The sequence below is a fragment of the Petromyzon marinus genome, chromosome 65 (genome assembly GCF_048934315.1).
Source record: "Petromyzon marinus isolate PM22_M1 ecotype Great Lakes invasive population chromosome 65, UKy_Petmar_22M1.pri1.0, whole genome shotgun sequence".
Classification (NCBI taxonomy): domain Eukaryota; kingdom Metazoa; phylum Chordata; class Hyperoartia; order Petromyzontiformes; family Petromyzontidae; genus Petromyzon; species Petromyzon marinus.
This window is the reverse complement of record NC_133731.1, coordinates 6,856,970-6,870,832: the sequence shown is the minus strand read 5'-3', so window position 1 is coordinate 6,870,832 and position 13,863 is coordinate 6,856,970. Positions and strand designations below refer to the sequence as shown.

Sequence of the window (13,863 nt, the reverse complement as noted above, 5' to 3'; positions counted from 1 at the left end):
GCGTGAACACACACACACGTGAACACACAAAACAGGCACGCGTGAACACACACACGCGCGTGAACACACACACGCGCGTGAACACACACGCGCGTGAACACACACACGCGTGAACACACACGCACGCGTGAACACACACGCACGCGTGAACACGCACGCACGCGTGAACACGCACGCACGCGTGAACACACACGCACGCGTGAACACACACGCACGCGTGAACACACACGGACACTTGAGTTTGAATTGGGGCGATTGTAACAGCAATGCTCGATTGTTCGAAGGACAAAACAACGAAAACAAAGACACAGAGGGCGAAACCACTCCACGGCCGAGACACACAAAGACAAAGATCCCCCGTGTAGCCTTACCAGACTGTTGGGGCAAGTGCTGTTAGCGAGCATCTATGAAGACCGGCACTGCACACGAAGGGGGTGGGGTAGCCAGCACCATTCCCGACCGCCTTTGTCTCCCCAGTGGCGATGTTTACACACCGCACCAAGTACTCATTTGAGGCTGAGTCGATCCAGGGGAGGCCCAGGACCGGTTCACATAATCGGTCACTGATGTTGACCATGAGCGGGAATCGAACTCGGCATGGGCCGGGTTCGTAGTGCAGCGCGCTAACCGCTACACCACCGCTCCCCACATGAACACACACACACACGTTGCATTAAAGAAGTCAAAATTGGACTTCAACTCAACCGCACACCCACGCAATCTTGACGCCCGCGTGCGTGCGCGCGCGTGTATATATATAGAAGTGTGTTGTCGAGCCACGGGAGTTAGGATCAGTTCAGGAGTCCGCCTCTAGCAGGCGACACGAGGACCTGGTAAGGGAGTCCAACCTACAGAAACTTCGCTCGGGGGCCCACTCACCAGGTGTGTCCCTTACGTGTCTCAGAGGTGAGGCACACGAAGGTGAGACACCGCTCATTACTCAATGCCGATTCCCATTCCCTTCTATGAGTCTACTTCTATGAGACTACTTCTATGAGTCTACTTCTATGAGACTACTTCTATGAGTCTACGTCTATGAGTCTACTTCTATGAGACGTCTTCTATGAGACTACTTCTATGAGACTACTTCTATGAGTCTACTTCTATGAGTCTACATCTATGAGTCTACGTCTATGAGTCTACTTCTATGAGTCTACTTCTATGAGACTACTTCTATGAGACTAATTCTATGAGTCTACTTCTATGAGTCTACTTCTATGAGACTACTTCTATGAGACTACTTCTATGAGTCTACTTCTATGAGACTACTTCTATGAGTCTATTTCTATAAGACTACTTCTATGAGACTACTTCTATGAGACTACTTCTATGAGTCTACTTCTATGAGACGTCTTCTATGAGACTACTTCTATGAGACTACTTCTATGAGTCTACTTCTATGAGTCTACGTCTATGAGTCTACTTCTATGAGTCTACTTCTATGAGACTACTTCTATGAGTCTACTTCTATGAGACTACTTCTATGAGACTACTTCTATGAGACTACTTCTATGAGACTACTTCTATGAGTCTACATCTATGAGTCTACGTCTATGAGTCTACATCTATGAGTATCCTTCTATGAGACTACTTCTATGAGTCTACGTCTATGAGTCTACTTCTATGAGACGTCTTCTATGAGACTACTTCTATGAGACTACTTCTATGAGTCTACTTCTATGAGTCTACATCTATGCGTCTACGTCTATGAGTCTACTTCTATGAGTCTACTTCTATGAGACTAATTCTATGAGTCTACTTCTATGAGTCTACTTCTATGAGACTACTTCTATGAGACTACGTCTATGAGTCTACTTCTAAAAGACTACTTCTATGAGACTACTTCTATGAGTCTACTTCTATGAGACTACTTCTATGAGTCTATTTCTATAAGACTACTTCTATGAGACTACTTCTATGAGACTACTTCTATGAGACTACTTCTATGAGTCTACTTCTATGAGACGTCTTCTATGAGACTACTTCTATGAGACTACTTCTATGAGACTACTTCTATGAGTCTACTTCTATGAGTCTACATCTATGAGTCTACTTCTATGAGACTACTTCTATGAGACTACTTCTATGAGTCTACTTCTATGAGACTACTTCTATGAGACTACTTCTATGAGTCTACATCTATGAGTCTACTTCTATGAGTCTACTTCTATGAGTCTACATCTATGAGTCTACTTCTATGAGTCTACTTCTATGAGACTACTTCTATGAGTCTACTTCTATGAGACTACTTCTATGAGACTACTTCTATGAGACTACTTCTATGAGTCTACTTCTATGAGTCTACATCTATGAGTCTACGTCTATGAGTCTACTTCTATGAGTCTACTTCTATGAGACTACTTCTATGAGACTAATTCTATGAGTCTACTTCTATGAGTCTACTTCTATGAGACTACTTCTATGAGACTACTTCTATGAGTCTACTTCTATGAGTCTACTTCTAAAAGACTACTTCTATGAGACTACTTCTATGAGTCTACTTCTATGAGACTACTTCTATGAGACTACTTCTATGAGTCTACTTCTATGAGACTACTTCCATGAGTCTACTTCTATGAGACTACGTCTATGAGTCTACTTCTATGAGACTACTTCTATGAGACTACATCTATGAGTCTACTTCTATGAGACTACTTCTATGAGACTACTTCTATGAGTCTACTTCTATGAGACTACTTCTATGAGACTACTTCTATGAGACTACTTCTATGAGACTACTTCTATGAGTCTACTTCTATGAGTCTACTTCTATGAGACTACTTCTATGAGACTACTTCTATGAGTCTACATCTATGAGTCTACTTCTATGAGTCTACTTCTAAAAGACTACTTCTATGAGACTACTTCTATGAGTCTACTTCTATGAGACTACTTCTATGAGACTACTTCTATGAGTCTACTTCTATGAGACTACTTCCATGAGTCTACTTCTATGAGACTACGTCTATGAGTCTACTTCTATGAGACTACTTCTATGAGACTACATCTATGAGTCTACTTCTATGAGACTACTTCTATGAGACTACTTCTATGAGTCTACTTCTATGAGACTACTTCTATGAGACTACTTCTATGAGACTACTTCTATGAGACTACTTCTATGAGTCTACTTCTATGAGTCTACTTCTATGAGACTACTTCTATGAGACTACTTCTATGAGTCTACATCTATGAGTCTACTTCTATGAGTCTACTTCTATGAGACTACTTCCATGAGACTACTTCTATGAGACTACTTCTATGAGACTACATCTATGAGTCTACTTCTATGAGTCTACTTCTATGAGACTACTTCTATGAGTCTACGTCTATGAGTCTACTTCTATGAGACTACTTCTATGAGACGACTTCTATGAGACTACTTCTATGAGTCTACTTCTATGAGACTACTTCTATGAGACTACTTCTATGAGACTACTTCTATGAGACTACTTCTATGAGACTACTTCTATGAGACTACTTCTATGAGACTACTTCTATGAGACTACTTCTATGAGACTACATCTATGAGACTACTTCTATGAGACTACATCTATGAGACTACTTCTATGAGTCTACTTCTATGAGTCTACTTCTATGAGTCTACTTCTATGAGACTACTTCTATGAGACTACTTCTATGAGACTACTTCTATGAGTCTACTTCTATGAGTCTACTTCTATGAGACTACTTCTATGAGACTACTTCTATGAGTCTACTTCTATGAGTCTACTTCTATGAGACTACTTCTATGAGTCTACTTCTATGAGACTACTTCTATGAGTCTACTTCTATGAGACTACTTCTATGAGTCTACTTCTATGAGACTACTTCTATGAGACTACTTCTATGAGTCTACTTCTATGAGACTACTTCTATGAGACTACTTCTATGAGTCTACTTCTATGAGACTACTTCTATGAGTCTACTTCTATGAGACTACTTCTATGAGACTACTTCTATGAGTCTACTTCTATGAGTCTACTTCTATGAGTCTACATCTATGAGACTACTTCTATGAGACTACTTCTATGAGTCTACTTCTATGAGACTACTTCTATGAGTCTACTTCTATGAGACTACTTCTATGAGTCTACTTCTATGAGACTACTTCTATGAGACTACTTCTATGAGTCTACATCTATGAGACTACTTCTATGAGACTACTTCTATGAGTCTACTTCTATGAGACTACTTCTATGAGTCTACTTCTATGAGACTACTTCTATGAGACTACTTCTATGAGACTACATCTATGAGACTACTTCTATGAGACTACTTCTATGAGACTACATCTATGAGACTACTTCTATGAGACTACATCTATGAGACTACTTCTATGAGTCTACTTCTATGAGTCTACTTCTATGAGACTACATCTATGAGACTACTTCTATGAGTCTACTTCTATGAGACTACTTCTATGAGTCTACTTCTATGAGACTACTTCTATGAGTCTACTTCTATGAGACTACTTCTATGAGACTACTTCTATGAGACTACTTCTATGAGACTACATCAATGAGTCTACTTCTATGAGTCTACATCTATGAGTCTACTTCTATGAGTCTACTTCTATGAGACTACTTCTATGAGTCTACATCTATGAGACTACTTCTATGAGACTACTTCTATGAGACTACTTCTATGAGACTACATCAATGAGTCTACTTCTATGAGTCTACATCTATGAGTCTACTTCTATGAGTCTACTTCTATGAGACTACTTCTATGAGTCTACATCTATGAGACTACTTCTATGAGACTACTTCTATGAGACTACTTCTATGAGACTACTTCTATGAGACTACTTCTATGAGACTACTTCTATGAGTCTACGTCTATGAGACTACTTCTATGAGTCTACTTCTATGAGACTACTTCTATGAGACTACTTCTATGAGACTAGTTCTATGAGTCTACTTCTATGAGACTACTTCTATGAGTCTACTTCTATGAGACTACTTCTATGAGACTACTTCTATGAGACTACTTCTATGAGTCTACTTCTATGAGACTACGTCTATGAGTCTACTTCTATGAGACTACTTCTATGAGACTACTTCTATGAGTCTACGTCTATGAGACTACTTCTATGAGTCTACGTCTATGAGACTACTTCTATGAGACTACTTCTATGAGACTACTTCTATGAGTCTACTTCTATGAGTCTACTTCTATGAGCCTACTTCTATGAGACTACTTCTATGAGACTACTTCTACGAGTCTACTTCTATGAGTCTACTTCTATGATACTACTTCTATGAGTCTACTTCTATGAGACTACTTCTATGAGACTACTTCTATGAGACTACTTCTATGAGACTACTTCTATGAGTCTACTTCTATGAGTCTACTTCTATGAGACTACTTCTATGAGACTACTTCTATGAGTCTACGTCTACGAGTCTACTTCTACGAGTCTACTTCTACGAGACTACTTCTATGAGACTACTTCTATGAGTCTACATCTATGAGTCTACTTCTATGAGACTACTTCTATGAGACTACTTCTATGAGACTACGTCTATGAGACTACTTCTATGAGTCTACTTCTATGAGACTACGTCTATGAGACTACTTCTATGAGTCTACTTCTATGAGTCTACTTCTATGAGACTACTTCTATGAGACTACTTCTATGAGACTACATCTATGAGTCTACTTCTATGAGTCTACTTCTATGAGACTACTTCTATGAGACTACTTCTATGAGTCTACTTCTATGAGTCTACTTCTATGAGACTACTTCTATGAGACTACTTCTATGAGACTACTTCTATGAGTCTACTTCTATGAGTCTACTTCTATGAGTCTACTTCTATGAGACTACTTCTATGAGTCTACTTCTATGAGACTACTTCTATGAGACTACTTCTATGAGACTACTTCTATGAGTCTACTTCTATGAGACTACTTCTATGAGACTACTTCTATGAGACTACTTCTATGAGACTACTTCTATGAGACTACTTCTATGAGACTACTTCTATGAGACTACTTCTATGAGACTACATCTATGAGTCTACTTCTATGAGTCTACTTCTATGAGACTACTTCTATGAGACTACTTCTATGAGACTACTTCTATGAGACTACTTCTATGAGACTACTTCTATGAGACTACTTCTATGAGACTACTTCTATGAGTCTACTTCTATGAGACTACTTCTATGAGACTACTTCTATGAGACTACTTCTATGAGATTACTTCTATGAGTCTACTTCTATGAGACTACTTCTATGAGACTACTTCTATGAGTCTACTTCTATGAGACTACTTCTATGAGACTACTTCTATGAGACTACTTCTATGAGTCTACTTCTATGAGTCTACTTCTATGAGACTACTTCTATGAGTCTACGTCTATGAGTCTACTTCTATGAGACTACTTCTATGAGACTACTTCTATGAGACTACTTCTATGAGTCTACTTCTATGAGTCTACTTCTATGAGACTACTTCTATGAGTCTCCTTCTATGAGTCTACGTCTATGAGTCTACATCTATGAGACTACATCTATGAGACTACTTCTATGAGACTACTTCTATGAGACTACATCAATGAGTCTACTTCTATGAGTCTACATCTATGAGACTACTTCTATGAGTCTACTTCTATGAGACTACTTCTATGAGTCTACTTCTATGAGACTACTTCTATGAGTCTACTTCTATGAGTCTACTTCTATGAGTCTACTTCTATGAGACTACTTCTATGAGTCTACTTCTATGAGTCTACTTCTATGAGACTACTTCTATGAGTCTACTTCTATGAGACTACTTCTATGAGTCTACTTCTATGAGACTACTTCTATGAGTCTACTTCTATGAGACTACTTCTATGAGACTACTTCTATGAGACTACTTCTATGAGTCTACTTCTATGAGACTACTTCTATGAGTCTACTTCTATGAGTCTACTTCTATGAGACTACTTCTATGAGTCTACTTCTATGAGACTACTTCTATGAGACTACTTCTATGAGTCTACTTCTATGAGACTACTTCTATGAGACTACATCTATGAGTCTACTTCTATGAGTCTACTTCTATGAGACTACTTCTATGAGTCTACTTCTATGAGACTACTTCTATGAGACTACTTCTATGAGTCTACTTCTATGAGACTACTTCTATGAGACTACTTCTATGAGTCTACTTCTATGAGTCTACTTCTATGAGTCTACTTCTATGAGACTACTTCTATGAGACTACTTCTATGAGTCTACTTCTATGAGACTACTTCTATGAGACTACTTCTATGAGTCTACTTCTATGAGTCTACTTCTATGAGTCTACTTCTATGAGACTACTTCTATGAGACTACTTCTATGAGTCTACTTCTATGAGACTACTTCTATGAGACTACTTCTATGAGTCTACTTCTATGAGACTACTTCTATGAGACTACTTCTATGAGACTACTTCTATGAGTCTACTTCTATGAGTCTACTTCTATGAGACTACTTCTATGAGACTACTTCTATGAGTCTACGTCTACGAGTCTACTTCTACGAGTCTACTTCTACGAGACTACTTCTATGAGTCTACTTCTATGAGACTAATTATATGAGTCTACTTCTATGAGTCTACTTCTATGAGACTACTTCTATGAGACTACGTCTATGAGTCTACTTCTAAAAGACTACTTCTATGAGACTACTTCTATGAGTCTACTTCTATGAGACTACTTCTATGAGTCTATTTCTATAAGACTACTTCTATGAGACTACTTCTATGAGACTACTTCTATGAGACTACTTCTATGAGTCTACTTCTATGAGACGTCTTCTATGAGACTACTTCTATGAGACTACTTCTATGAGACTACTTCTATGAGTCTACTTCTATGAGTCTACATCTATGAGTCTACTTCTATGAGACTACTTCTATGAGACTACTTCTATGAGTCTACTTCTATGAGACTACTTCTATGAGACTACTTCTATGAGTCTACATCTATGAGTCTACTTCTATGAGTCTACTTCTATGAGTCTACATCTATGAGTCTACTTCTATGAGTCTACTTCTATGAGACTACTTCTATGAGTCTACTTCTATGAGACTACTTCTATGAGACTACTTCTATGAGACTACTTCTATGAGTCTACTTCTATGAGTCTACATCTATGAGTCTACGTCTATGAGTCTACTTCTATGAGTCTACTTCTATGAGACTACTTCTATGAGACTAATTCTATGAGTCTACTTCTATGAGTCTACTTCTATGAGACTACTTCTATGAGACTACTTCTATGAGTCTACTTCTATGAGTCTACTTCTAAAAGACTACTTCTATGAGACTACTTCTATGAGTCTACTTCTATGAGACTACTTCTATGAGACTACTTCTATGAGTCTACTTCTATGAGACTACTTCCATGAGTCTACTTCTATGAGACTACGTCTATGAGTCTACTTCTATGAGACTACTTCTATGAGACTACATCTATGAGTCTACTTCTATGAGACTACTTCTATGAGACTACTTCTATGAGTCTACTTCTATGAGACTACTTCTATGAGACTACTTCTATGAGACTACTTCTATGAGACTACTTCTATGAGTCTACTTCTATGAGTCTACTTCTATGAGACTACTTCTATGAGACTACTTCTATGAGTCTACATCTATGAGTCTACTTCTATGAGTCTACTTCTATGAGACTACTTCCATGAGACTACTTCTATGAGACTACTTCTATGAGACTACATCTATGAGTCTACTTCTATGAGTCTACTTCTATGAGACTACTTCTATGAGTCTACGTCTATGAGTCTACTTCTATGAGACTACTTCTATGAGACGACTTCTATGAGACTACTTCTATGAGTCTACTTCTATGAGACTACTTCTATGAGACTACTTCTATGAGACTACTTCTATGAGACTACTTCTATGAGACTACATCTATGAGACTACTTCTATGAGACTACATCTATGAGACTACTTCTATGAGTCTACTTCTATGAGTCTACTTCTATGAGTCTACTTCTATGAGACTACTTCTATGAGACTACTTCTATGAGACTACTTCTATGAGTCTACTTCTATGAGACTACTTCTATGAGACTACTTCTATGAGTCTACTTCTATGAGTCTACTTCTATGAGACTACTTCTATGAGTCTACTTCTATGAGACTACTTCTATGAGTCTACTTCTATGAGACTACTTCTATGAGTCTACTTCTATGAGACTACTTCTATGAGACTACTTCTATGAGTCTACTTCTATGAGACTACTTCTATGAGACTACTTCTATGAGTCTACTTCTATGAGACTACTTCTATGAGTCTACTTCTATGAGACTACTTCTATGAGACTACTTCTATGAGTCTACTTCTATGAGTCTACTTCTATGAGTCTACATCTATGAGACTACTTCTATGAGACTACTTCTATGAGTCTACTTCTATGAGACTACTTCTATGAGTCTACTTCTATGAGACTACTTCTATGAGTCTACTTCTATGAGACTACTTCTATGAGACTACTTCTATGAGTCTACATCTATGAGACTACTTCTATGAGACTACTTCTATGAGTCTACTTCTATGAGACTACTTCTATGAGTCTACTTCTATGAGACTACTTCTATGAGACTACTTCTATGAGACTACATCTATGAGACTACTTCTATGAGACTACTTCTATGAGACTACATCTATGAGACTACTTCTATGAGACTACATCTATGAGACTACTTCTATGAGTCTACTTCTATGAGTCTACTTCTATGAGACTACATCTATGAGACTACTTCTATGAGTCTACTTCTATGAGACTACTTCTATGAGTCTACTTCTATGAGACTACTTCTATGAGTCTACTTCTATGAGACTACTTCTATGAGACTACTTCTATGAGACTACTTCTATGAGACTACATCAATGAGTCTACTTCTATGAGTCTACATCTATGAGTCTACTTCTATGAGTCTACTTCTATGAGACTACTTCTATGAGTCTACATCTATGAGACTACTTCTATGAGACTACTTCTATGAGACTACTTCTATGAGACTACATCAATGAGTCTACTTCTATGAGTCTACATCTATGAGTCTACTTCTATGAGTCTACTTCTATGAGACTACTTCTATGAGTCTACATCTATGAGACTACTTCTATGAGACTACTTCTATGAGACTACTTCTATGAGACTACTTCTATGAGACTACTTCTATGAGACTACTTCTATGAGTCTACGTCTATGAGACTACTTCTATGAGTCTACTTCTATGAGACTACTTCTATGAGACTACTTCTATGAGACTAGTTCTATGAGTCTACTTCTATGAGACTACTTCTATGAGTCTACTTCTATGAGACTACTTCTATGAGACTACTTCTATGAGACTACTTCTATGAGTCTACTTCTATGAGACTACGTCTATGAGTCTACTTCTATGAGACTACTTCTATGAGACTACTTCTATGAGTCTACGTCTATGAGACTACTTCTATGAGTCTACGTCTATGAGACTACTTCTATGAGACTACTTCTATGAGACTACTTCTATGAGTCTACTTCTATGAGACTACTTCTATGAGACTACTTCTATGAGACTACTTCTATGAGACTACTTCTATGAGTCTACTTCTATGAGTCTACTTCTATGAGACTACTTCTATGAGACTACTTCTATGAGTCTACGTCTACGAGTCTACTTCTACGAGTCTACTTCTACGAGACTACTTCTATGAGACTACTTCTATGAGTCTACATCTATGAGTCTACTTCTATGAGACTACTTCTATGAGACTACTTCTATGAGACTACGTCTATGAGACTACTTCTATGAGTCTACTTCTATGAGACTACGTCTATGAGACTACTTCTATGAGTCTACTTCTATGAGTCTACTTCTATGAGACTACTTCTATGAGTCTACTTCTATGAGACTACTTCTATGAGTCTACTTCTATGAGTCTACTTCTATGAGACTACTTCTATGAGACTACATCTATGAGTCTACTTCTATGAGACTACTTCTATGAGTCTACTTCAATGAGACTACTTCTATGAGACTACTTCTATGAGACTACATCTATGAGTCTACTTCTATGAGTCTACTTCTATGAGACTACTTCTATGAGACTACTTCTATGAGTCTACTTCTATGAGTCTACTTCTATGAGACTACTTCTATGAGACTACTTCTATGAGACTACTTCTATGAGTCTACTTCTATGAGTCTACTTCTATGAGTCTACTTCTATGAGACTACTTCTATGAGTCTACTTCTATGAGACTACTTCTATGAGACTACTTCTATGAGACTACTTCTATGAGTCTACTTCTATGAGACTACTTCTATGAGTCTACTTCTATGAGTCTACATCTATGAGACTACTTCTATGAGTCTACTTCTATGAGACTACTTCTATGAGTCTACTTCTATGAGACTACTTCTATGAGTCTACTTCTATGAGTCTACTTCTATGAGTCTACTTCTATGAGACTACTTCTATGAGTCTACTTCTATGAGTCTACTTCTATGAGACTACTTCTATGAGTCTACTTCTATGAGACTACTTCTATGAGTCTACTTCTATGAGACTACTTCTATGAGTCTACTTCTATGAGACTACTTCTATGAGACTACTTCTATGAGACTACTTCTATGAGTCTACTTCTATGAGACTACTTCTATGAGTCTACTTCTATGAGTCTACTTCTATGAGACTACTTCTATGAGTCTACTTCTATGAGACTACTTCTATGAGACTACTTCTATGAGTCTACTTCTATGAGACTACTTCTATGAGACTACATCTATGAGTCTACTTCTATGAGTCTACTTCTATGAGACTACTTCTATGAGTCTACTTCTATGAGACTACTTCTATGAGACTACTTCTATGAGTCTACTTCTATGAGACTACTTCTATGAGACTACTTCTATGAGTCTACTTCTATGAGTCTACTTCTATGAGTCTACTTCTATGAGACTACTTCTATGAGACTACTTCTATGAGTCTACTTCTATGAGACTACTTCTATGAGACTACTTCTATGAGTCTACTTCTATGAGTCTACTTCTATGAGACTACTTCTATGAGTCTACTTCTATGAGTCTACTTCTATGAGTCTACTTCTATGAGTCTACTTCTATGAGACTACTTCTATGAGACTACATCTATGAGTCTACTTCTATGAGTCTACTTCTATGAGTCTACTTCTATGAGACTACTTCTATGAGACTACTTCTATGAGACTACTTCTATGAGTCTACTTCTATGAGACTACTTCTATGAGTCTACTTCTATGAGTCTACTTCTATGAGTCTACTTCTATGAGTCTACTTCTATGAGTCTACTTCTATGAGTCTACTTCTATGAGACTACTTCTATGAGACTACTTCTATGAGACTACTTCTATGAGACTACTTCTATGAGTCTACTTCTATGAGTCTACTTCTATGAGTCTACTTCTATGAGTCTACTTCTATGAGACTACTTCTATGAGTCTACATCTATGAGACTACTTCTATGAGACTACTTCTATGAGTCTACTTCTATGAGACTACTTCTATGAGACTACTTCTATGAGTCTACTTCTATGAGACTACTTCTATGAGTCTACTTCTATGAGTCTACTTCTATGAGACTACATCTATGAGACTACTTCTAAGAGTCTACTTCTATGAGACTCCTTCTATGAGTCTACTTCTATGAGTCTACTTCTACGAGTCTCCTCCTACCATGGTAGTCCAGTTCACAATGGGAGTCCAGTTCACCATGGGAGTCCAGTTCACCATGGGCAGAGGTCGGCAACCTAGGTCTCCGGATCAGCATTGCGGTCCATTGAAGACTCTGCTGCTTCGGACCGTCATGTGCAGTGAAAGACCCAACCACCACCACCACCACCGTATTTACCACCACCACCACCACAACCACCACCACCGTATTTACCACCACCACCACCGTATTTACCACCACCACCACCACAACCACCACCACTACCACCGTATTTACCACCACCACCATCGTCTCGTATTCACCACCACCACCGTATTCACCACCACCACCGTCTCGTATTCACCACCACCGTATTCACCACCACCACCACCACCCTCTCGTATCCACTACCACCACCACCGCCTCGTATTCACCACCACCACCACCACCACACACAACCCACAGTGACATTGGCGGACTCTTTAACTATGGAGTCGGTGGTAGTGTTTATATTTTTACTGCCGAATTCGACAAAATGCCTCTTGTTGTTGTTGTTTGCGTTGCCAACAACCTTCTCTCGAGATTCTTCCCTCCACCACCACCACCACCGCAACCACTCCCACCACTGCCACCACCACCACCACTGCCGCCTCTAGAAGTGGAGGCCGTGGTGGCGGTGGTGGTGGCGGTGGTGGTGGCGGTAGTGGTGGTGGTGGCGGTGGTGGTGGTGGTGGCGGTGGTGGTGGCGGTCGTGGCGGCGGTGGTGGTGGCGGTGGTGGTGGCGGTGGTGGTGGTTGTAGTGGTGGTTGTAGTGGTGGTAGCGGTGGTGGTGGTGGTCGCGGTGGTGGTGGTGGTAGCGGTGGTGGTGGTAGTGATGGTAGCGGTGGTGGTGGCGGTGGTGGTAGCGGTGGTGGTGGTGGTCGCGGTGGTGGTTGTAGTGGTGGTAGCGGTTGTGGCGGCGGCGGCGGTGGTGGTAGTGGTGGTGGTAGCGGTGGTGGTGGCGGTGGTGGTGGCGGTAGTGGTGGTGGTAGCGGTGGTGGTGGTGGTAGCGGTGGTGGTGGTGGTAGCGGTGGTGGTGGTGGTAGCGGCGGTGGTGGCGGCGGTGGTGGTGGTAGTGGTGGAAGCTGTTGTGGTGGTGGCGGTGTCTCGGGTCTACCTACAGCAGTGTTTGAG

At 39.5% G+C, this 13,863-nt stretch overlaps 1 protein-coding gene across 2 annotated transcripts in view; it reads left to right on the top strand.

Moving 5' to 3' along the window:
- Nucleotides 1-265: 265 nt before the first annotated feature.
- LOC116956467 (uncharacterized) overlaps nt 266-13,863 on the top strand; it is a 31,434-nt gene continuing 17,836 nt past the window's right edge. For both annotated transcript variants that reach the window (XR_012930318.1, XM_032978130.2), the window contains exon 1: nt 266-921. The gene's annotated coding sequence lies outside the window, so the exon portion shown is untranslated. The remainder of the gene's footprint in view (nt 922-13,863) is intronic.